This window comes from Macaca thibetana, chromosome 8 (genome assembly GCF_024542745.1).
Source record: "Macaca thibetana thibetana isolate TM-01 chromosome 8, ASM2454274v1, whole genome shotgun sequence".
NCBI lineage: Eukaryota > Metazoa > Chordata > Mammalia > Primates > Cercopithecidae > Macaca > Macaca thibetana.
In genome coordinates this window covers 122611182-122634899 of record NC_065585.1, presented here as the reverse complement: position 1 = coordinate 122634899, position 23718 = coordinate 122611182, and the positions used below count along the sequence as shown (strand labels likewise).

General features: G+C 48.1%; 1 long non-coding RNA gene across 1 annotated transcript in view; it reads right to left on the bottom strand.

Annotated features, from left to right (window-relative positions):
* The window catches only part of LOC126961297 (uncharacterized), a 124128-nt gene that overhangs the window by 83231 nt on the left and 17179 nt on the right, over positions 1 to 23718 (bottom strand). The gene's annotated exons all lie outside the window — the stretch shown is intronic.

The following is a 23718-nucleotide window of genomic DNA, read 5'->3' as shown; positions in this document are numbered from 1 at the left end:
GTTCCTGAGAGAGCTGCTCGAGAGGCCCGTGCAGCTCTGGCCTGGTGCCTCAGAGCGTCTCTCCATCCACAGCATCAACACTGAACCCTAAGGGTGCCAAAGCCACTTTTGATTTGAGAGGACCAGGGAGGGATGCCTCACACCAGAACCTTTGGCCCCTAAGCAGAACCATGTGGACACAGATCGACCAAGTCTAGCTCTTCCACTTCTGAATCTGCCTACTCCTTCCTCCCTTGCTAGAAATCAGTCACTCTGCGAGGGCAGGAGGAAACTGCTGACTGCTCTTCTCATCACTTCTGATCAGTCCCCAGTTCAGCCACAATAGCAATAAGAGACGCAAACAAACAAACCTCCTGGGATCTAAAAGAGAGGGTAAAATGTATATTTTATAAAAAGGCTTAATACAGAACAGGTGTGCAAATGGCAGGCTCCCTTGGATCCTCATCTCAAGATTTACATAGAGATCAAATGAACTGGGGCTCAGCTAGGACACTTGGCTGCAAAAATTTATCTAGCCCTTTACACACCAGAAAACACACTCTCAAATACTATCTCAGTTGATCCTGATGAAAACTGCATGTTGAGCTCAGAGTTTTTATCCTATGTATGTTTCTCAAAGCATAGGAAAAAGTTTCAAACTAAGGAACCTCAAGGACAGAGGAAACATCTTAGAGGGGAAGCTGGAAAAGTCTAATGCTTAGGCAGAAATATCAGCAAGGAAACAAAGCATTTGGCTCCTGGGCCTGACAAATATGCACCTGCATGTGAATGTGTGTGCATGCACGTGTGTGTTCATATGCTTGTGTGTGTGCCCATGTGTGTGTGCCAGTATGTGTTTATGTATGCGTGTGTGTGTGTGCCTGTGTGTTTGTGTATATGTGTGTGGGTGTACATGCATGTGTGTGCCTGTGTGCCTGTGTGTGGTGGGTGTACATGTGTGTGCACACAATCACAGGCATTGAGAACTGACTGCAATGCTCTCTTGGAGGTCCAGGCTGGGAATGGAGAAGGCAAACTGCCAAGAATCCAGGGCTGAGAGTGGTTTCATTGTCTCGTATCATAACAAGGGCCGTCGGAAGCTCCTGGGCGCTGTGCCACCCATCCTCTGGTCCGGGGACAAGCAATCTTGGCATGGTTTACCCACCTTCTGGTGAAGGTGCCAGGAACTGTTTCTTCACTGACCATCTTTCCAGTTTCTGTCCAAGGGACAGGCCAGATGGAAGAGGTCAGTGGAGGAGCAGCCATTCCCTGGGCTCTCCTCCAGGCTGTCAGCCCGGAATGATCAGCACATAGATAGCAGTTTAGCGAAGGTGATGTCATGTGCAGGAATAGAATGGTGACCATGGAGAGGAACTAGATGGGGAGTAGTGGTGGGTGGGTTTGCGTCCTGCTTTGACAGGGGTGCTGGTCACCATGTGAAGATGGGTCCAAGGACAGGGAGGGGCGTCCCGGAGCGGCAGGCCAGCAGTGAGGATGATACCTGCTCCTGAAATGCCCTGGAATCAGGTATCTTCTCCCACAGCATTCCCAGGATGGGTCAGAACCTTCTAGTGCCAGATTGCTGACCTTCAGGACCAGCTGTGGGGATACAAAACACAAGAGATGATTTGAGTGACAGGAAAAGGAAGGAAGTGGAGAGACAAGGAAAAACATGGGACTGAATGACTGTCTTGTACTTTCCAGCCCCATCTTATCTTCCAGCATTTGTGAGGCACTTAGTGAAGGTGGGAATAAAAGGCAGTGAATTGGATATCAGGGAAACTACAGGAAGGAGGATGCAGGATACAAAGGAAGAAAGGCAGGGAAAGGAGAGAAGAAGGAACATGTTGAAAAGGTTGAAGGAAAAGCAAGGAAGGAGTGGAGAAAGGGGAGTAAGAACATCCTCGACATGGTTGGGATCTGCTTCCCTGCCCAAATCTCCTGTTGAAATGTAATCTTCAATGCTGAAAGTGGGGACTAGTGAGAGTTGATTAGATCTTGAGTACAGTTCTTAATGGTTTAGCACCAGCCCCCTAGTGTGCCCCCTAGTGCTGTTCTCATGATAGAGTTCTCACGAGATCTGGTTGTTTGAAAGGGTGTGGCGTGTCCCCTCTCCCTCCTGCTCTGGCCATGTAAGGCATGCCTGTTTCCCCTTCCCCTTCCGCCACGATTGAAAGTTTCCTGTGGCCTCCCCAGAAGCCACCATGCTTCCTGTACTACCTGCAGAACTGCGAGCCAATTACACCTCTTTTCTTTATAAATTACCCAGTCTGAAGTATTTCCTTATAACAGTGCAAGAACAGGCTAATGCAATCACCCAACAGGTGAGCAGACAGCAGACGCGCAGAGCAAGTCTTGCCTTTAACCTTACAGAAAAGGGTACTCCAGCATAACACTGTCAACAGATGAAGAGAGAAGGTCAGGTAGTAGAGGAAGGACAGATGTTTGAATTCCAAATGGAGCCTTCACAGCTGTGGACTATGGCCCACTAACCCTCCAAGCCTCAGTTTCCTTAACCATAAGATGGAAATCAAAGAACCTGGTTTTCAGAGTTGCCGTAAGGAATATGAGAAACAATTGCTATGCAAGCAGTAGCACAGGGCAACATAAAGGCAGGGGCTCAAACTCGGCCCAGCCATTGTATTAGGCTTCCAATAGGTGCCACCTAACAAATCAGTGCACACGTAGAGGATTAAAGTAACCCCTATTCCTTATGTCACAGTTCCTGTGGGTCCAAAGTCCAGGCCCTTCGCTCAGTCCCCTGCTTAGAGTCTCACTGGGCCACAATCACGTGTCAGCCAGGGCAATGATCTCATCTGAAGCTAGGGGTGCTCTTCCAAGCTCTCCAGGTGTTGGTAGAATTTAGAACCCAGTGGTTGCAGGTCTGAGGCCCTCAGCTCTGGCCGCCCACAGCTCCCTGCCATGTGGCCCTTCCCATATATGCCAGGACCACATAGGACAGCATGTCTCTCTCCAGTTTGCTCAGACACAGTCTAATATAATGTAACATGACCACGGAGGGACATCTCCTCACCTTTGCTGGATATATCATTGCTTAGAAGCAAGTCAGAGGTTCCCCTGCCCTCAAGGAGAGAGGACTATACAAGGGCTTGACTCCTTCACTGTCACCCTAGGGTATGTCCCTGGGCAAATGGGTCTCCTTGGTCTTCACTTTCCGTTTGTGTAAAATGATTATTCGCAACAATGCTTCTTCCATGACAGCAGTTATGATGCTTAAATTAATCAATTAATAACTGTAAGGCACTTAGAATAATGTCTGGTCCATAGTACACATCATATGTGCTTATGACATGTGTTTTAAATGAATGAATTTGGAAAAAAAAAATCTATCATGCAGTAAGCACTGAATAAAGGAGCAAATGTCTGGAGTTGGCTGGCTAGTGCTAAAGGCAGGCCCAGGAACTGCCACCCTGGACCTGAAGGTGCTGGGTTTTTTATTGTTGTTGTTGTTGTTGTTTAAGATGGAGTCTCGCTCTGTCACCCAGGCTGGAGTGCAGTGCACAATCTCAGCTCACTGCAACCTCCACCTCCCAGGTTCAAGCAATTCTCCTGTTTCAGCCTCCCGAGTAGCTGAGATTACAGGCGCGCGCCACTACGCCAGGCTAATTTTTGCATTTTTAGTAGAGACGGGGTTTGACCACGTTGGCCAGGCTGGTCTCAAACTTCTGACCTCAAGTGATCCTCCAGCCTTGACCTCCCAAAGTACTGGGATTACAGATGTGAGCCACTGTGCCCAGCCTGGACCTGAGGGTACTCTTTCTCTCTGTGCTGTATCTCCCTTGGGGAGCAGAGAGATGGCAGTTAATGCTCTGGGCGGAGGCGTCTGCAGCAGCAGCCCCCACGCCCACTTCCTGCTCCCTGGCTCTCTCGACTTCCGGAGGAAGATGGGGTGTTCTGGGGAGCCAGGACCTGGACTCTCAGCCCTTGCCATCTCTCCAGCAGAAACCCAAGACAGCTGCCATCCCCATCCATCTTTCCCTTTCGAATCTAATTTATGCATAGTTTTTCTCATATTTGCAAACCATAAGAAACCCTTAAAACTAGAAGACTGTTTTCCATTTCTGAGGTGGGTTCCGCTGGCTGCCACTCCGCTGGCTGCCACGCACACTCACACGCATATATTTGAACAAGTTTGATTCAGTGTAGCTGACACAAAAACCACTTAGTCGTTTCTCCTCCATCATCCTAAGTTAATACTCCTGACAGGCTGCAGGAGGCTTTTCAGCAATTTTTCTATTTCAGCTTTTTTCCTCTCTGCCTCCTGCCACCTCCCACCTCCCCCTTCCTTGCTGTAAAATTTGCTTTCCGCTCAAAAGCTGACCAAACCTTTGCAATTTGTATCCATCGCATCTTAAGACCAAATTGAAAGGCAAGCAGCAGCTCTAAATGGGAATGGGCCAGCCCAGCCTTGCAGGGATGGATTCCATTTGTGCTTGATGTGGGGGAATTTAACTGTCCACGAAAGATAAGAGATGCGCTTGCTTCAGTCCCTTCATCAGGGAGCTCCGACTTGGAGGGGGCGCTGCCACCCTGGGCCGTCTCTGCCGTTCACCTGCTCAGCCTCCTGCTTCAGATGGTCTGGCTTTTGTGTCCTGTGGTGGGAACTAGGCAGGATCCCCAAAGCCACAGGCTGCCTCTCAGACCGTGGAAGCCCGCGCCCAAAGGGGAGTGGTTGGCGTGTGCCAAACAACTACAGATATTCTCTCTCTCTCACTCTCTCCCTCTCTGTTTCCATCTCTCTCTATTCCAGTTTTTCCATCTCTAGCTCCCTCTCATTCTCTGCCTCTCTGTCTCTGTTTCTCTGCCTCTGTCTCGGCCTCTGTTTCTAACTCTGCCTCTCTCTGTCTCTGCTTCTTCCTCTCTGTCTACATTTGTCTCTTTTTGTCTCTGTCTCTATCTCTGTCTCTGCCTCTGTCTCTGTCTCTATTTCTGTCTTTGTCCCTGTCTCTACCTCTGTCTGTCTCTCCCTCTCTCACCTCTGTCTCTGTCTCTCTGCCTCTTTTTGTCTCTATCTCTGCCTCTTTTTCTACCTCTGCCTCTTTTTGTCTCTGCCTCTTTTTGTCTCTGCCTCTGCCTCTGTCTCTGTATCTCTGTCTCTTTTTGTCTGTCTGTCTCTCATCTCTGTCTCTGCCTCTCCCCCTCTCTCACGCGCACACACACCCACAAGCCTGTGAGCCTGAGGCCCTGATGTAACCTTGGCCTCTCCTGCCTCCGCCCTTCACCTTGGCCTCCACGGCCCCGCCCTCTCCCCTCTCCCAGGGCACCACACTGCCCTTGGGGTTCTTTTCAGCTGGATAATATGTGGGGGGCAGGGGATCTGCAGGCCGGCCGCCAGGAGCTCTGCTTCCCCCCAAGCACTAGCATTACCTAGGAATGTGACCGCAGCTCTACCCACCCGCCTCGCCTCGTCCTAGATCTGCCCCCACTTCGGCCCCGGCAGGAGGCAGACCTCCAACTCCAGCCCTTCAGCCTGGAGACCGCCCAGCCAAGGCCCGCAGCTTTCCAGGACCAGCTGGCCAGCAGGGGGCATGCTGTCCTCGCAGCTGGCAGCCCAGCCAGTGACAGGCAGCAGGGAGGGGAGGGGCAGGGGAGTGGCAGCGGCTAACCTTGCAGGGGAAGCAGTTATTTAAGGCCCAAACTTCTCTGCTGCTGGCATCGTATTTCCTGAGCAGGAGCCCCAAGACTCAGGGCCAGCCAGGAAGAAGGCTGAGCTGGGGGAAAACAATTAAATGGGAAGCACAAAATTCGCACAACCTGGCTCTGGGTGCAGTGGCAGGCTACAGTGTGACCCGGGCTGCTGAGGCCACCCCAGAAAAACAGCAAAGTGAAAAGGACGGTGCTGCCATTCAGTCCAATACCCCCACGTGCTTGACCTCCCACCACAAATGTCATTGGCATTGCTATCATTACTATTTTGGAGATGAGAAAATGAAGATGCAGAGAGGTTAATTAACCTGCGGAGAGTCACGTGGCAGAGGAATGATCTGATCTAGAACTGGCCGCAGACTGCCTGCTTGCCACAGCTATGCTGCCTTCGCTGTGATGACCTGAGACATCTTCCTGGCCAATGGCCCTCAGCCAGCCCCCTAGCACCCTGCTAGTTTGCGGCACAGTCAAAGGGGTGACCCCTTCAGGTATTCTCATTTTCAGAGGAAACAGGAGGCCTGTAAAGGGTTCAAGACCTAAGCATTTAAGGAGGCCTTGGAGAAACACTGGAATGGCCGGAAGGAAACTGTCTTGTCCTAACTCTCGCTCGGCCATTACTAGACCGTGTCACACTGAGCAAGCTGCTTGTCATCTTTGTGCCTTGTCTAAGAAATGTAGAGCTAGAGACAGATCCAAGAATCTTATCCAGGGCCCATGAATGGGCTTGGAGGGCCCACAAATTCCCTAAAAATTATATGTGAGAACTCCTGTGTATGGGTATTAGTTACATGGGCATTTATCAGGGAAAAGAGTCGCAATTTTCATCAGCTTCTCAATGGGGTCTGTGAGCAGAGAAGGTCTGAGAATGGCCGTATCCGATGACCTGTAAGTCACTTCCAGCTCTGATATTCTCAGACAGATGACTGACCCTCTAATGAAAAAATTTCAGGTCTGAAACCATGAAGTTTATGCAAGTGATCTGTGGGACCAGCTGTGGAGAGAGCCATGGTCTCAGGGGGTCACTCCTATGTCTGAGTCCCCCTGCTTCTCACCTGATGACAGGTGTTCTTATGCAGGTGTGTATGGTTAAAATACCAGGAGAAAGGACAGCCTGTAGGTGACTCTGGTGAAAGGAGGCCCTGGAGGCCCCCCCAGACTCAGCCCCTGGGGCAGTACCTCACTGATCATGTCACCAGGTGTCACTTTAACTGTTTGTCAATCTCCCGTGAACCAAGCCAGGGCTTCCTCTAGGTAGGTCTCTAAGGATAGTGACAGGGTCCTCTGTAGAGGTTCTAGACAGTGCTGGAAAATTGGCCCAGGTCTTCCTGGAGAACCCGAACACCCTACTGTGCTGGGTGAGAGGGAGGAAAATCTTACTCTTCTTTATCCCATTTGGTTCTTATTGCCCACACGTCTGTTTTAAGGTCAGATCAGGTTAAAATAGCCATCATCTTTATCCCTGATGAGAAAGAAGAGGGAGTTGTCATAAATTAACAATACAAGCTGTAAGAGGGTAAGAAGTGGTCATGGAAGGAAAGGACTTCTGTCTGCCTTGCACTGTGACAACAAAGATGCTCGGGGTTGGTTCCAAGTCTAAGAGTCTCAGATGTATTTGGATTGGCTGGCAAGACTACACTCTTCACCCCAGACTGCATCCCTAGTCATTGTCAGAAATCTGGTGATTCAAAGCCCCAGGAAGATAGCCCACCTTCCACCACCCCACCTCCTCTCCTCCTTCCACCACCCCGCCTCCCCCACACACCGTCTCCCCCACACCGTCCACCACCCCGCCTCCCTCCACACCGTCCACCACCCCGCCTACCCCTACACCGTCCACCACCCCGCCTCCCCCCACACACCGTCTCCCCCACACCGTCCACCACCACCCCGCCTCCCTCCACACCGTCCACCACCCGCCTACCCCTACACCGTCCACCACCCCGCCTCCCCCACACACCGTCTCCCCCACACCGTCCACCACCCCGCCTCCCTCCACACCGTCCACCACCCCGCCTACCCCTACACCGTCCACCACCCCCGCCTCCCCCCACACACCGTCTCCCCCACACCGTCCACCACCCCGCCTCCCTCCACACCGTCCACCACCCCGCCTACCCCTACACCGTCCACCACCCCGCCTCCCCCACACACCGTCTCCCCCACACCGTCCACCACCCCGCCTCCCTCCACACCGTCCACCACCCCGCCTACCCCTACACCGTCCACCACCCCGCCTCCCCCCACACCGTCCACCACCCCGCCTCCCCCACACACCGTCCACCACCCTGCCTCCCCCTACACCGTCCACCACCCCGCCTCCCCCACACCGTACACCACCCCGCCTCCCCGCCACCGTCCACCACCTTGCCTACCCCCCACCGTCCACCACCCCGCCTCCCCAATACCGTCTACCACCCTGCCTCCCCCACACCGTCCATCCCCCAACCTCCTCCCCACTGTCCACCACCCCACCTCCTCCCCACCATCCACCAAAGCTACCTTCCACCATCCCACCTCCTCTTGCCTCCCGCCTGGTTGGATTCTTCAGCTGATGGTGCCTGGAACCTGTGCCAGGTCTCCTCTGCACCCCTCCAAGCACAGAGTGGGAGCTGGAGATGTATTTGGGTACCAGGTAGCGCCACCAGGCAGGCTGGGGCAATGTCTGGACCAAGAGGAATGACTTTATGCTGTGTCACTTTCATTAATGTAGGTTAATAGGATATCATTTCATAATGACTTGACTTTCTTACTTTGCAAATACTAGCAGAATATGAAATTTGCCCAAGTTTTCCTAAAATGTGTGTCTAGATCACCTGGGATTTGAAATTGAAATTCTTAATAGGTCTCCAGGTCAGCCAATGCCCAGCAGTCCAGGGAACCCGGTCTGGCTGGCTTATGCTGTTGGCTGATGTTGAGAACAGGAGATTTAGAGATCTGTAGCCATGCTCTGAAGCTTCAGGGTCCACCCAGGATTAAGCAGGCAAGGAGAGAGGGCTTGATCCTAAAGGGTATGATGAAAGGAAACAGACAGTATATGGTAACAGGCACTGCCAGGGTCAATAAGCAGTGACCCACAAAAAAGGTAGGTGAGGGGATTCAGAGACTGTGATATGGAAAGGTGAGAAGACAAGTAGGTGACCATCGCTGTGTCAGTCCATTTTTGCATTGCCATAAAGGGATACCTGAGACTGGGTAATTTACAAAGATCTTTTCTTTGTTTGGTTTATTTTGTTCGCAGTTCTGCAGGCTGTCCAAGAAGCATGGCACCAGCATCTACTTCTGGTGAGGGTCTCAGGAAACGTTTACTCATCGTGGAAAGTGAAGGGGGAGCAGGCTTGTCATATGGCAAGACAGAGAGCAAGTGAGAGAAGAGGAGCTGCCAGGCTCTTTTTAATATTCAGATCTTGTGGTAACTAATAGACTGAGAATGTACTCATTACTGTGAGGATGGCACCAAGCCATCCACGAGATCCACACCCGTAACTCAAACTCCTCCCACCAGGCCTCACCTCCAACACTGGAAATCACATTTCAACATGAGATTTGGAGGGGACAAACATCCAAACTATGTCAACCATCAACTCCAAAGATTGGTAAAGAAAGCAACGTGGAAACTCAGCCCAGAGGCAGTGGAGTACTGACTGGACAAATAATCCAGATAAAGCTCCAGTCCAGGTGCTGGAGCTCATGTATACCAGCGGAGGCTTGGCCTTAGAAATCAGAATGAAAAGCAGTCCTGAACCAAGGTAGAAGGTCTGAGCAATGCTGGCAGCAAGTCTACCTTGAAGCTGAATTCTCTTAGTTGACTCCAAGGGCAGGAGAGTCCTGAATGTAAGTTGGGTGTTAAACTATAGGTAGGGCTCACATGGCTCCTGAGAATGGTCCTATAGCCTCAGATTGAGGATGAGGAGGGAAGTAGAGGTAAGAGCATTGTGCAAAGAAAAAGAGAACAAAGTGAACAACTGCTTGCTAAACATGGAGGTGGAATCCAGTGCAGTCCTTTTGTGGGCCATTCTGACTCCCACATGGCTAGAGCCAGATTATCAAGAACGCCTGACAAAGATGCCCTCCATGATGCCCTGCTGTGTGAAGGGTTACTGGAAGACACAGACTTTCTCTCCCCAAAGAGAGACACTACAAATGTCAAACCCCAGGGATGCTGCAGATACTGATTCCACAGGTAAGAAAGGGGAGCTCTCATTTGGTCCCTTCTGATGTCAGCCAGGTCCAGGCTGACCCAAGAGGTACCTGCTGCACAGGGGTAGAGGGGCCTGGCTGTATCTGGTTGAATGTGCTGTCTTCTTAAACAGCTCCCCAATCCATGGTGGACTTCTCAGCCAATATGGTGATGACTTCCTAATGAAGGTGTGTATGAGTCAGAGTTCTCTAGAGGGACAGAACTAACAAGATATATGTATACATGAAAGGGAGTTTATTAAGGAGAATTGACTCACACGATCATAAGGTAAAGTACCACGATAGGCCATCTGCATGCTGTGGAACAAGGAAGACAGTGGTGGATCAGTCTGAGTTCCAAAACCTCAAAAGTAGGGAAGCCGACAGTACAGCTTTCAGTCTGTGGCTGAAGGACTGAGAGCCCCTGTTTAATCACTCGTGTAAGTCCAAGGGTCCAAAAGCTGAAGAACTTGGAATCTGATATTCAAGGGCAGGAAGCATCTAGCACAGGAGAAAGACGGAGGCTGGAAGACTCAGCAAATCTGCTTTTCCCTCTTCTCCTGCCTGCTTTATTATAGCTACACTGGCAGCTGATTAGATGGTGCCCACCAAGATTGAGGGTGGATCTGCCTCTCCCAGTCCACTGACTCAAATGTTAATCTCCTTTAGCAACACCCTCACAGACATATCAGGAACAATACTTTGCATCCTTCAATCTGATCAAGTTGACACTCAATATTAACTATCACAAATCCACCCCTTGTCAACTTGAACCCACACACATCACCTGAAACCATACATAATCTTCAAATAGACAATAATGTCATAATTATGCCTAACATAATACAGCTATCTTTCATACAACCAGAAGTGCACCAATTCTTAACCCAAATGCTGTTATAGAAGTTAACAGCACTTAAATTCTGATATGAAGTCAAGAAATCTTATGTCACATGATAAAGGAAAAATAAAGGAAATAAAATGAAGATATTTTCTTAGTGCAAGTGTATAATGCACAAACACGTTCTTAACAACATGCGGAGGAAATACTCATGACAATTACAGTCCTCATTTCTGCAACTGGTCACATGGTCATAGCTGGTTTTGATGACTACCTTCTTTGATTACCCATTCTGTATTTCCTTTGCCTTCAGCAAGCACCTTAGCAGGTTGTGGTTTTTTACCTGGTGGAGGGACCCAAACCTTCATTCCTGAAGGATCTGGGCCATTTGCAGTCCTGCCTGGATTGAGTTGTTGTAGTTTCATGTTGACTTTAATCACAGGGCATGGGATTGATGCCCTAAGGGATCTCCTGTATTCCATGCATACTCTTCCTTACCTCCATTGTGGAGTAGTAGACTGATTTCATCTCGATAGTCCAAGTCAATCACCCCAGCCAACACTGTAACTCCCTTCTTAGCCTGTACACTTAGAGGTAGGAGGAGCCCAAAATGGCCAGATGACAATCTTAATTTCCAGTTTAATTGAATCATTTTTGTGTCTCCTGGTGGCAGCATTCCTCCCTCTGGAACTAGGACATCTAGGCCACCAGAACGTAATGTTGCTGGAACAGAAAGTAAGATTTCTGCTAGTGGGTCACTAGGGGTGATGGTGAGTAGTACCACTTCCACTTCCACCCCTTGATTCCAGAACCTGTGAATCCTGGCTATAAGATAAACAGTACCATATATTGGATACTGATTCAGAGCATACACAGCCTTCTGTAGAACTTTACCCCAGTCCTGCAAACTATTGTCACCTAGTTGGTATTGTAATTGTGACTTCAAAAGGCCATTCCACCATTCTATTAGTCCAGCTGCTTCAGGATGGTGGGAAACAAGTAAGACCAGTGAATTCCATGAGCGTGATCCCACTGCCACACTCCTTTAGCCATAAAGTGAGTGCCTTGGTCAGAGGCACTGCTGTGTGGAATACCACGATGGTGGATAAGGCATTCTGTGAATCCACAGATGGTAGTCTTGGCAGAAGCATTGTGTGCAGGATAGGCAAACCCATATCTGGAGTGTCTATTCTGGTGAGGACAAACCGCTGCCCTTTCTATGATGGAAGAGGTTCAATATAATCAACCTGCCACCAAGTAGCTGGCTGATCACCCAGAGGAATGGTGCCATATCAAGGACTCAGTGTTGGTCTCTGCTGCTGGCAAATCAGGCACTCAGCAGTGGCTGTAGCCAGATCAGCCTTGGTCAGTGGAAGTCCACTTTGCATCCTTCAATCCAATCAAGTCGACACTCAATGTTAACCACCCCAAGGTGCTTACAATTAGGTTCTGATAGCAGGAGTAAGGAGTGGATGAGCAGCTCCTCCCCATGCTTAGTCCTGGCACCTCAAACTTTCTGATGTTTCTTGGCTATGATCCAATAACCTTTGTCCTCGCCTGGCAGCTTATCGCTCTGGCAACAGGCATGGTGGGCAAAACATGGGCTTTAGATTCAGACCCAGGTCCAAATGCTAGCTCGCCACCGACTAGTTGTAAACTCTTGGAATAATAATATAACCTGTCTGAGCTTCAGTATATTCATATAATGGGGATAATAAAACCTATTTCATTGAGTTTTAATAAAGATTCAATAATAATGACAATGTTTATTTAGCACTTACTGTATTCCATGCACTGTGCAAGTGACTTACATAAATTATCTAAATGGAGCTTAGGCTTCATTTCAGTTTCTTAGTTTCCTTTGCCTGTAGGGCCATAAATTGGCACCTGGGCTCACCAGTTCATAGCTACACAATTGCAGGTATTGTTTCCTTGAAGAAATGAACAGTCCCTAAATGGGCTGGTCTGGCAAATCTGGTTCTCTTCAAGAAACCCAGATATGATGTCAAGCAGGGGAAAATTATTTTTCTGAGTTTCAGAAATCTTCAAGAACTGCACTGTGCCTTAAACATGGACCCTAATCCCTCATCCAGTCACGCCAAGACCACTATGAGCTTGTTCGGATTGTCTTTTCATTCCTAGCTTCCACCACTCTCCAGAAATGAGTCATCACTGCCTTGTCCCATTTGTCACTCCATCCATATTGTTTACTAAGCCTGAAGACCCTTCCTCTTCCCTATCTGGAAGTCTTTCCCAATGTTAAGGTCTTCCTTAATTCATGTGCTTTCATGGGGCCTGTTCCTTATGTGCTTTAGTCCTTATCCAATTTGATCTCAGCCATTTGTGGATGAATCTGCCTCTTATAACCTTCATCTCATGGACAGAAAAAGTAATGCCTTATTTATCCTTTTATCTTACCCTCTTCCCTATTAAAGGAACCTATCAGAGGATACAACACATTTTGTGCAGTTAGGTGAGATCAGTCTGCACATCTCCTGACAGGTCATAGAGGCTAGAGATGGAGGAAGGAAATACTTTGTAAGGCCCCAGGACTGGAGGGGCAGGGACCTGGGAGCCTTCGCAGGTCCACTGCTTCTTCTGGGAGGTAAAGGCCAAAGATACTCTCTCCCAGGTTGGCTTTGGGCAATCAATGGAGTGGACTCATCACTGGGAGGCTCTACCCTCCTTTCTAGGTCCATGTTTCTGACTCCAGGGCCCCTGCCACCACCTGATTCTAAAACACCTCTTCCCACAAGGTCTCCCACTGCACAGTTTACTGAAAACTGGTCTGTTCTGAGTTGTGTGCCCTGAGGCATTATTTCATACAGAACTGGATCTGATAAATGAGGCCAGCCAGGTGGCATCTACTGTCTAGATGGAGCACTCTAGACATGTAACACTCCTGCAAGAAACACCTTGGAGGGACCTGGGCTCCCTCTCATGGTGTCCCCTCATCTCTAAGCTCTCCTCAACGGGTCACAGCAACTACCACATTGGAAGAACAAGAGGGGACAGTCCCTGTATTTGGATGGCAGAGCCTCCCTACATGTTGAGGACAGGGCTTTGTCCTGCAAACTGTGACACAGACTGTTCTGTCCCCCAGTGTCCCAGAAAGCAGCTGGGGCACAGTCCTGTGCTCTCAGACACACAGGCACTCAGCCTGTGGCTTACTCCTTCCTCTCTCAGCTGGTGCACTGGCCCTCTCCCATGGATTGGGTGGAACTACCATGTCCGCTGCCATGACTGTTTTATAGAAGAGAAGAAAGTTGGTTATAAACCGCACCAACCTGTCTTCAGACAATGACAGCCTAAACATTACCCCCTAGGTAAAAAGCATATCTGCTTTACAAACCAAGTCTCAAGAAAAGTCCCTTAGCCACAGTCTTTCCCATACTTCCATGCAGACGTCTGTCCCTAAACTTCTGTTATAGGGACATTCTGTAGCTGGCCCTCAGATCATTGCAACCAAATGGCAACATCAGGCAAGTGAGTAGGGTGTATATTTCCAACCTGAGACAGACTTGGTGGGGGCATATAAGAGGGTTGCCTGAAATTGGGGACAAGGTGCTAAGGAGGGATGAAATGTGCAAAGAAAGGGAAACTTCAACAAAGGCAACAAACTCAGTCCCTCACAGCTTGCCTGGACCTGTCTTGGCGTGCACAGTGTCCTTGGGGGGCCACCCAGCAGGGCTGGTCAGCCTGCAGCCCAAGCTGGAAGGATGCTCCCTGAGGTTCCATGTCAGTCTCTTTCCCTCTGCCCGTCCCCCTCTTCCCCTGGGCAGCTCGTTTGCTTGGAGCAGCCTCTCATTTCCCTGTGTTGGTTTAGTCTCAGGCCCAGACCCTGTTCAATATTTGTTTCCCCAGCTTCGCTATTTGCTCTCATTTCCATATGTTTAACATACATATTAACTACCTCCTGCCTCATCCCATAGTTGTCACTGGTTTTTCCGGCCTCAGTCTGAGTCCCAGGGCCACTGAGCACCTGTTATCCCAGCAGGACGGTGCTGAGTTGCTGTCGCCTAAGCACTGGTGCCACCCTCCCTATTCCCCTACCCACTCAGGGGACCCAAGTCTGGACAGCAGGACCTCAGAGCTCCCTCTCCCCTTTGCTCGCCCCATCCCAAGTCACCCTTTCTTCCTTCTGGCAATGTAATATTGATTGATATTCTAGAACTATAATTTCTTCCTTAATGAGAAGTCAAGGTAAGAATACAATTAAAAGTTCTTAAAACGGACTCTGAAGCTTTCTTCATATTGTCCCTTCCCACGGCCATCATCTCCCGCTAAACTTATTTTATCTTCCTCACTCCACATTGGCCAACCTGCCTTCATCATAAGCTTCTTGATGAATCCTAGTGATCATCTAGCCCAACCATGGAGCTATGGCTTAAACGGTCCTTCGGTTATCCACCCCGCATTCCTTTCATGCACCTGGCACTGGGCTAGGCACCAGAGATTCAGACATGACAGGGATAAATAGGAAGAAGCTGGAAGGACCTCACATTTAGTGTGGGAGGTGGAGACCCAACTATAACACCGTGTGACAAATTTAAGACAGAGGTGGAAAGGGGTTACCGGAAGAGGACCCTAACTCAGCCAAAGGTATCAGCAAAGGCTTCCCGCAATCCTTTCATGATTGATTATTCCACATTTAGGGGAACTCACTACCTCCCAAAGCGTCATCCTTTCCCTTTCTGAGTTCTTGACACACATACTTCTTTCTGTGAATATGTCCCTTTTGCCTGCAATCAGCAATCTAAATTTTTTTTTTTAGTAAAAAGCTGCATTATCCTTGAATGAACCATGTCCCTCTGCCTCAATGTTTCTCCAGCTGTAGAAAGAAAAGGATAAAGCTCAGTGATTTCTAGAACCCCCTCAATCTTGTTGGTTCTACAGCAGATTGGCTCTCAGGGAGGCCTCTCCCCACGTCCTCACTGCACCTTCTAAAAAGATGCCACGGGTCACCTTCCCTGTCTTCTCCACAGCCTCTGGCGTCTTCTCCATTAAGCCCACCTGCTCACTCTGCTAGCTGGCTTCCTTAAAATCCTGCTCGTCATGTTATCCTGATTCCTTGCTGCCTCCAGGAGAAATCCACATATCTTGGCTTCAGATGCATTCAAGATATTTTATAATTGGCCCCAACATACCTTCTTCTTCCTGCCCTCTGCCACCATGGAACTGCTCCTGCTGTAATGCCTGTCTCACAGTTCTCAGACATGAGAGTTCATTTCAACTCTGTACCCCTGGATAGGCCTCCCCATCAACTTGAAAATCTGCTCCCTGTCTTTATCAATCAGCAAACTCCTATCTATACTCAAAGCCTGGTTCACAGCCTAGGGGTAATAAATCTATTCTTCCTCTGTCCCCATGAAGCACACTGTTCATGCTTTCATAACGCAATCCTACAAGTCTGTCCTCAGTCCTACTCATGTCCTGGAATTTCTGCTCTTGTCTGGTCCTGTCTACACTGAATAAAGATAACCTATGCAGCCAGTAGGATAGAGCTGTGACAATGTGTGACTTCCAGGACTAGGTTATAAAATGCATTGCAACTTCTGGGGAATCCAGCAGCCACGGGACCTGCAAATAGCCTAAGGGGAAGACCAAGACCAAGGGGACAAAGCTGAAGCCTCCTGCCAACACTCATGTATTAGTCTGTTTTTGCACCATTATAAAAGAACACCTGAGACTGGGTAATTTGTATGTGTGTGTGTGTGTGTGTGCGTGTGTGTGTAAAGAGGTTTAATTGGCTTGCGGTTCTGCAGGCTGTACATGATGCATAGTGACTTCTGCTTCTGGGGAGACCTCAGGAAGTTACCAATCATGATGGAAGGCAAAGGAGGAGCAAGGCATCTCACCTGCAGGGAGCAGAAGCAGGAGCAAGAGAGAGTGAGCAGGGAGGTGCTGTATACTTTTAAACAGCCAGATCTCATGAGAACTCATTCACTATCACAAGAACAGCACCGAGAGGATGAGGCTAAATCATTCATGAAAAATCCACCCCCATGATCCAAGCAGCTACCACTGGGCACCACCTCCAAAAATAGGGACTACAATTCAACATGAGAGTTGGTGAGGACACAGATCCAAACCATATTAACCACATCAACTTGCCGGCATGCAAGTGAGCCATTGTCTCAAGTGAATCCTTCAGCCACAGTCAAAACTTCAGATGACTGTATTCCCAGTCAACGTCTTGACTGCAACCCACGAGAGACCCTGAGCCAGAGCCACCAAGCTAAGTGGCTCCTATTTTGGATCCATAGAAACTGTGAGAGATAATAAATGCTCATTGGTGTTTCAAGCCATTAGGTGGTGGGGCACTTTGTTACACGGCATTAGATAACATGAACAACAGCTTTTACCCTATTGCACTAAAATGTATCTTTTTACAGGCTTCTCTGTACAATCGGTCAGCATCTTTGAAAACATGGGCATATGTCTTTCTCCTCCAAATCTAGTGTCGAGCAAATTGCATGATGCAAAAAAAGCAGGCTATAAATAAATCCTTGTCTAACTTATTAATTAGTAATTAATTTTTTAAAGCCCTAAAGATCTGGTTTATGTTTCTCCTTGTTCAACTACTTGATTCTTTACTTTGGCTTCCTTTAGGCATCAATCTGTGCCATACCCCCACCTCCATACTCTACAGGGCTCTACATAATATTTGCAGTTTGCAAACGACTTTTTACCTGCCTGTTCATTCTTACAATGACCTTCTGAGGTTGGCAGAGCAGGTACAATTAAGCATATTTTACATAAAACAGGTTAAGCTTCTTGTCCCAGTTTGTCAAACAGTTCCAATTTTCCTAGACTTTCCCAGTTTTCCTAGGAGCTCAGTTCAGTGTCCCTTATACCACCCTTTCTTGGATAGGTGAGCTGGATATTATAGATGCTTCAGCTGCTTCTCTCTAAAGACCCATCATTGGGGGCTTCTGAAGGAGCTGAGCTTCCTATTTCAAGATAATGCAGACAATCATTCACACATACAAGAATTTCCGGCCGGGCGCGGTGGCTCAAGCCTGTAATCCCAGCACTTTGGGAGGCCGAGGCGGGTGGATCACGAGGTCAGGAGATTGAGACCATCCTGGCTAACATGGTGAAACCCCGTCTCTACTAAAAATACAAAAAACTAGCCGGGCGTGGTGGCGGACGCCTGTAGTCCCAGCTACTCGGAGGCTGAGGCAGGAGAATGGCGTGAACCTGGGAGGCGGAGCTTGCAGTGAGCCGAGATCGCGCCACTGCACTCCAGCCTGGGTGACACAGCGCGAGACTCCGTCTCAAAAAAAAAAAAAAAAAAAAAAAAAGAATTTCCTACCTGGCTACCCTTCTCTCTTTCCAAGGCTGGAAGCTCAGTCGCCCTCGGCCACCCTGGACCACCCTGGGCTATGATGACACAGAGTCTGGGTGTAGTCTGTGCCTTGGTTTGGTGTTCTATCTCCTGATTACCACAAGCTAATGCCACTCACCCCTGTTAGCTGCACGCACACACTGCAGACTTCCTGCGAGAGCCATGGTGGTGTTTGCTTGGAGAGATTGTCTGAAAAATAACCTCTTTCCCTAGCATCCAGAAATAGCTCTTGATGTTATCTTAAAAAAACAATTTTGGGACCAAAATTTAGAATAAAGCTAAGTGCCAGTAAATGCCTACATGACCGCTTCCAAGGGAAATCAGAAAGGATTTCTAGAGCCACTAAAACCATATATTATTGTAAGCCTGTGGAGCTGAAAAGCTCCTGGACTGAGTGTCAGAAGACGTTTTTTTTTTTTTTCAAATCCCAGCTCTCATCACAGTAGCAGTATGAGGCACTGAACCTCTTTGGAGTACAGTGTTTTTGTCTGTAGAAACACAGTCATCCTAGTTTCTGTATTAAAATCATGAGATCAGGGACAAGGTGAATAAACATCATACTCATGATGTACCAAACACCTAGGATGTGCCACATGCTATATTAGGCACTTTGCAGCTCTTAACTCATTGAAGTTTCACAGCAATGCTATGAAGTAGGCATTTTCCCTACTTAAGTAACAACTAAACCAAAACTTAGAATAGTTAAGTAGGATGCTCACCAGGCAGTAAATCAAGGGTAGAACTAGGATGCAAACTTCAGCTTTTTCCACTTTGCTGTGATGACAAGTAAGAGAATACATCCTAACATGCTCTAAACATTCCTTTTTAAAAAAATCAAATGACATGAAAACAAAGAGGAAAGAACCCATCATTTGGAGACAGGCCCAGTGATACATGCCATTCTCCTTGGTTCTCCTTTTCTGACTTCCCAGGGCAAAGACTACACTCTGGAAGCATGGATCCTGGACAGCCCATGTTCCCAAGCTTCTGCAGATGAGGGTGAGGGAAGGGTGGGCACCCCACACCTCCTGCAGACCAACAAAAGTTCTCTCTTACCTGCCAGTCTAGACTCCACCTCATCCCTACCCTGTTCAAGGAACAACAGGGTTTCGTCGTCTCTCTGGGAAGCTGCAGATGGCTCATTTTTGCATTCTTCCCATTTCTTAAAAGTACTGCACATGAATTTTTAAATTTTTAAAAGTAAAATTGATTTAAATTGATTCTATTTAAATTTTCTTTTATTTTAAAGGTTTCACAATGCCTCCCAGGATAACTTCAGCCTTTCTGTGTGTTCAAAAACAGACTTTGGAGCCTATATTGAACTCACATACAGCTCCTTCCAGGTCACAAAGGCTGCTCTTTTCAACTCTAGAATTCCACATTCTGTGAAGTCCTAGTTCTCCTCTTCTGCACTTTGTAAATGGCACCGAGGTCTCAATTGCTTAATGCTAAGGACAAAACCCAGAACTTGACATTTTTCTTGCCCAACATTTTTCTTCCGACCCAGATTCCACAGAGCTCATTTGTACCTCTTTTTGCCCATGAGTCCCTAAAATAGAGCAACCTCTCTTTAATTCTATTGCCATTCAACTGCCTGACTTTGAGCACATGACTGAGCCTCCTCTGTGACTCAGTTTCCTCTTCATGATCACTGCTCTATGTCCTTCCCGCAGCTGCTGTGACAATGTTGAAGATGCCCCACAGTGACCACACCATCCTTGTCCCTTTTGGTCACTGTGCTGAGAGAGGCACTTGGGATTAGACTCTTCTTTATCCCTCAAAAGATAACCCTGGGGAGGAACTCATTTGATCACTCTAATTTTCCATGGCTAGTTACACATACCAGCCTCCAGCCCCATCCTTCACTTGGCTAACTCTAGCTCTTCATATCCTGGTCCTCTGCAGAAGTCACTTTCTCTAGGAAACTTCCCTGGTCGCACCCAGTCTTGGTTAGGTGCCCTTCTTAGGGGGTCTCATCACATCCCATCATAACCATCACCATGTGGTGTAATTGTTTCTCTGTCAGTCTCATCCACCAACCTCTAAGCTCTGTGACAGTATCTCACCCTCCTTGTTCATCACTATATCCAGAGCCTAACAGAGTGGCTGGCACACAGTAGGTATGAAAAAGCACAGAATAAGCCTGTCTGTCCTGCTGCTTCATGGAACTACTATGGGAGTGTGTCTTTTAGCAAGCCACTTCATGTCTCCTGGCTTCAATTTCCTCCTCTTTAAAAAGCATGGTTTGAACTAGCTGTTTTCTATCATTCTCTCCTGCACAATAATCTGTAATTCTGTGATTCTAAATAAGGTAATGCATTGAAAGAACATGGAAAACTGTAGCACTTTATCCAACATAAGGATTGTGTTTAACGTTACTATTATTATTCCACATGGTTTTCCTGATCTGTGCATCCTGGCAACTCATGCTTCAGAATAGATGCAGCCTTTCTCCCGCAGCCAAAAGACTGGCCTTGCCCAAGACCGCCCCATAGGTCAACAGCAGTATTGCCACGGGGGTATGGATGGGTCTGACCCTCCTTTTCTCTTTCTTCACAAGAGCCTTGGGAAATGTGTGAGGATCCTTTCTTTCCTGCCATCTGAATATTGCCTGGGCTGAGTGGATGGGACCTTGTTTTTGCAGACAGTCTGTGATGACCTTACTGAATTTTTTCATCTGGCCATTTGGTTTTGAGGATTTTTTTTTCTTTTTTAAAAAAGCAAGAATTGAAAAATCAATAATGAAAAAAAATGAAACAAAAAAATAAAGGAGAAGACAAGCAGACAGTCAGTGCGCCTGAAGTTTAAATTAGAATACAACGGTTTAATGCTCCCAAAGACCAGACTATCGTTTCTTATCAGATTTCCCCTTGAATGAGCAATTGTGAAGCCAACCTGTCCAGAGGAATGAGTTGTCATTCCGCCAGATGAGCAAACACCATCGATTTTAATGTGTGTGATAGAAACAAACAGCACCGAGCTCTCCCACTCCACACCCTCCGCTGGACACTATTCAGTGAAAATAGATGCCCTGGTTTTGTTAAGTGTCCAGTCCAGGCAGAAGCACTAGGAAGGAAGTGGCAATGGAAAGTTCAGGACTGGATGCAGGGAGATTCTTCCAAACAGACTGGGCCCCAAGAGCCTCCCAGTTCAGAGAAAACACTGAGTCATGAAACATGGACCCCCCAAGGGGTCCTTCCCCCCATGGGAAGGACTAGAGAAGGGGATCACAGTTCCTTGCCAGGACTGGAGAGGGAGGAGCCAACACATCACCTCCTGGAAGTCTTCAGACAGCTGCCACTGGGCCAGGGCAGGCACAGAGGACAATAAATGGGGCCAGGAGCAATGGCAAGACCTGCTACCGGGCCTTGTCGTCAATGCCCAACCTAAGCTGCCTCCAAACCATGAGAACTGACTCAAAGAGAGTTTGCCTTTGAGATTTTGCTGGTGATAATCTGTTATCAGAGGCAAGAAGACTACTCAGTAGAGAGGAAAAGAGGAGGCCCCCTGGCAACCTAGGAGCTTGCCCCACAGCCCCCTAAAAAGACTCTGTGGCCTACTGTCACTTGCAATGTCTGCTGACCAAACACTCAGGGATTTTCTCTTCAAAGATCATGACTTCTGGTCTATGGCCTTCTGTGTTTATCTGGTTAATGAGTAGGCATCAAAGAAATATTTATATAATTCACTGACTGATGTTCAGTACCAACTGAGAAGACAGTTCCTCAGTTGGAATAAACCCACCACATTAATGCTAAAAGCAATGGGCAGTTAACAGATATCAAGATATCAGCTTCATAAGAGGCCTATGTGAGACCAAACAAAATCGAGACAGAGAATATTGGACACTGATAGTCAGGCAAGTGTTCCCTGCACTTCTCTAATTAGTTTACTGTCCTTATACCCAGGAGAGAGAGTCCCCAGTCTGGAAGCTGAAATCTGAGGTCTGACTTGTTATTAACAACACAAAATGATGACACACCCCAATGTTTCAGTAACAATAACCCTTGGTTGTTCGGCTCTACTTCTACATTTGTAGTCTACAGGAAGGTAATCATGAGATAGGGAGGACCCCAAGAATTCAGTGATGGCGAATGCCATCTTCCCCTGCTAGCTAAACCTAGGAAAACCTACACACAATGAAAGTGATTTGGCAACTGAAAAAGTCAATGCAGAGATTATCTGTAATTGGGTGACCTGAGGATTTATAAATACCCAGAACTCCAGTCAAGGTGATTTGGGAGCAAACTCAGAGAGAGAATATTGGAGTGAAATTGTAATTTGGCAAGCAGAACCCTAATGAATCGTATTGTGCCTTCCTAGGAGAAAGTCCTCTTCCAAGCCTTCCCCTCCAGGCTGCTGTGAGTATCTGTTCATCTGACAGGCAGGCACCTGCCATAAAGATACATGCTTCAGTCCGACAAAGCCAGTTGCCACTGGAGTCATAGAATTCTTTTCTCCGGTTCTAATTCTATGATCCTCAAACATTGCTCTGATAAGCTTTGGACCCATATGGCTTGCTTGCAGAGAAAGAATAGACTGGACAGCCCACAGCAACTTACATACAGTCCATCTCATAATACCATTCCAACATATGCCTCTCGAGGATTTTGTTAATGTAAACGAGTGGATCTGAGTTCAACTGACAGCACAGTTCTGAGGTCCAGGACCCAGCGCTGAGGTCCAGGACCCAGAAAAGGGGGAATTTATCTAGAAAACTAGCAGTCAGATGCTTGAGACCCTGCCTTCACAGACCACCCTCCCAGGGAAAAGTAGGTATTGAACTGACCTCTTCTTCACAAAGGTGGCATTCAGGCATTTAATCCCCACATGTATGACATAGATTTTTTTATTACCCTTCTATTTGTCAATAAGGAAGTTAAGATCCAACGGCTCAAGGTCACAGAGCATGTGGTGTTTTGACTTCACACAATCCTGAGGCTTCCTCAGCAACATAAAAAGAATCACGGAAGATTTCCAAAGATCCTCCCCTCACCCAATCTGAAAAGGCTAGGCATGTGCTCCCCTCAATCCTATGTAAAAGGGCTGGCTGGCATGGGGTCAGATTGTCTTTGGAAAGACAGAGATCAAAAGGAGGAACATTTGATCCCATCCCGCTACACCTCCCTATTCCATTTGCTGGCTGCCATAGCCTCCGGCTTCCTTTCTGGGTCACTCATAGGACCCTCGGCATTGGGTTCCTCTTGCTGAGGCCTAAGAGGCGTGGCCATAAGAGAAATGAGTCTGCTCCACCTGGGGGGGACTCCCATAAACATGCATTTTCACCTACAGACCCCGAGCCCCGAGCCCTGTGTGTAGAGAACAATACAATGGTGTGGTGCCTATGCTGTAGTGGAGGATAGGCAGGGAGGAGGAAGGCCATCCAGTGGCTCCCAGGCACTCTGTGGTATAAGAAGCAAACTCGCCCTTCTCCTCCTCCTTGCCGCTGGCTGAGGGGCACCGCTGGGGAATCTCCCAGGGAGATACAACCACAGAGTCACATCCTTCCCCATTCCCTGTAGCTCTTCTCTTGCATAATTAGCCCATAGGGACTGTAGCCACAGTCCAGGCCTTCCAAGGGCCAGGGGACCCTGTCACAGTGTCTGTGGGGCCAATGTGGGCATAGGATTTTACACAGTAGAATAGACACAGAGCTGTGCTTTCCAACTTCTCTCTCTTGGTCACGGTCCTCTCTAGACCCTAT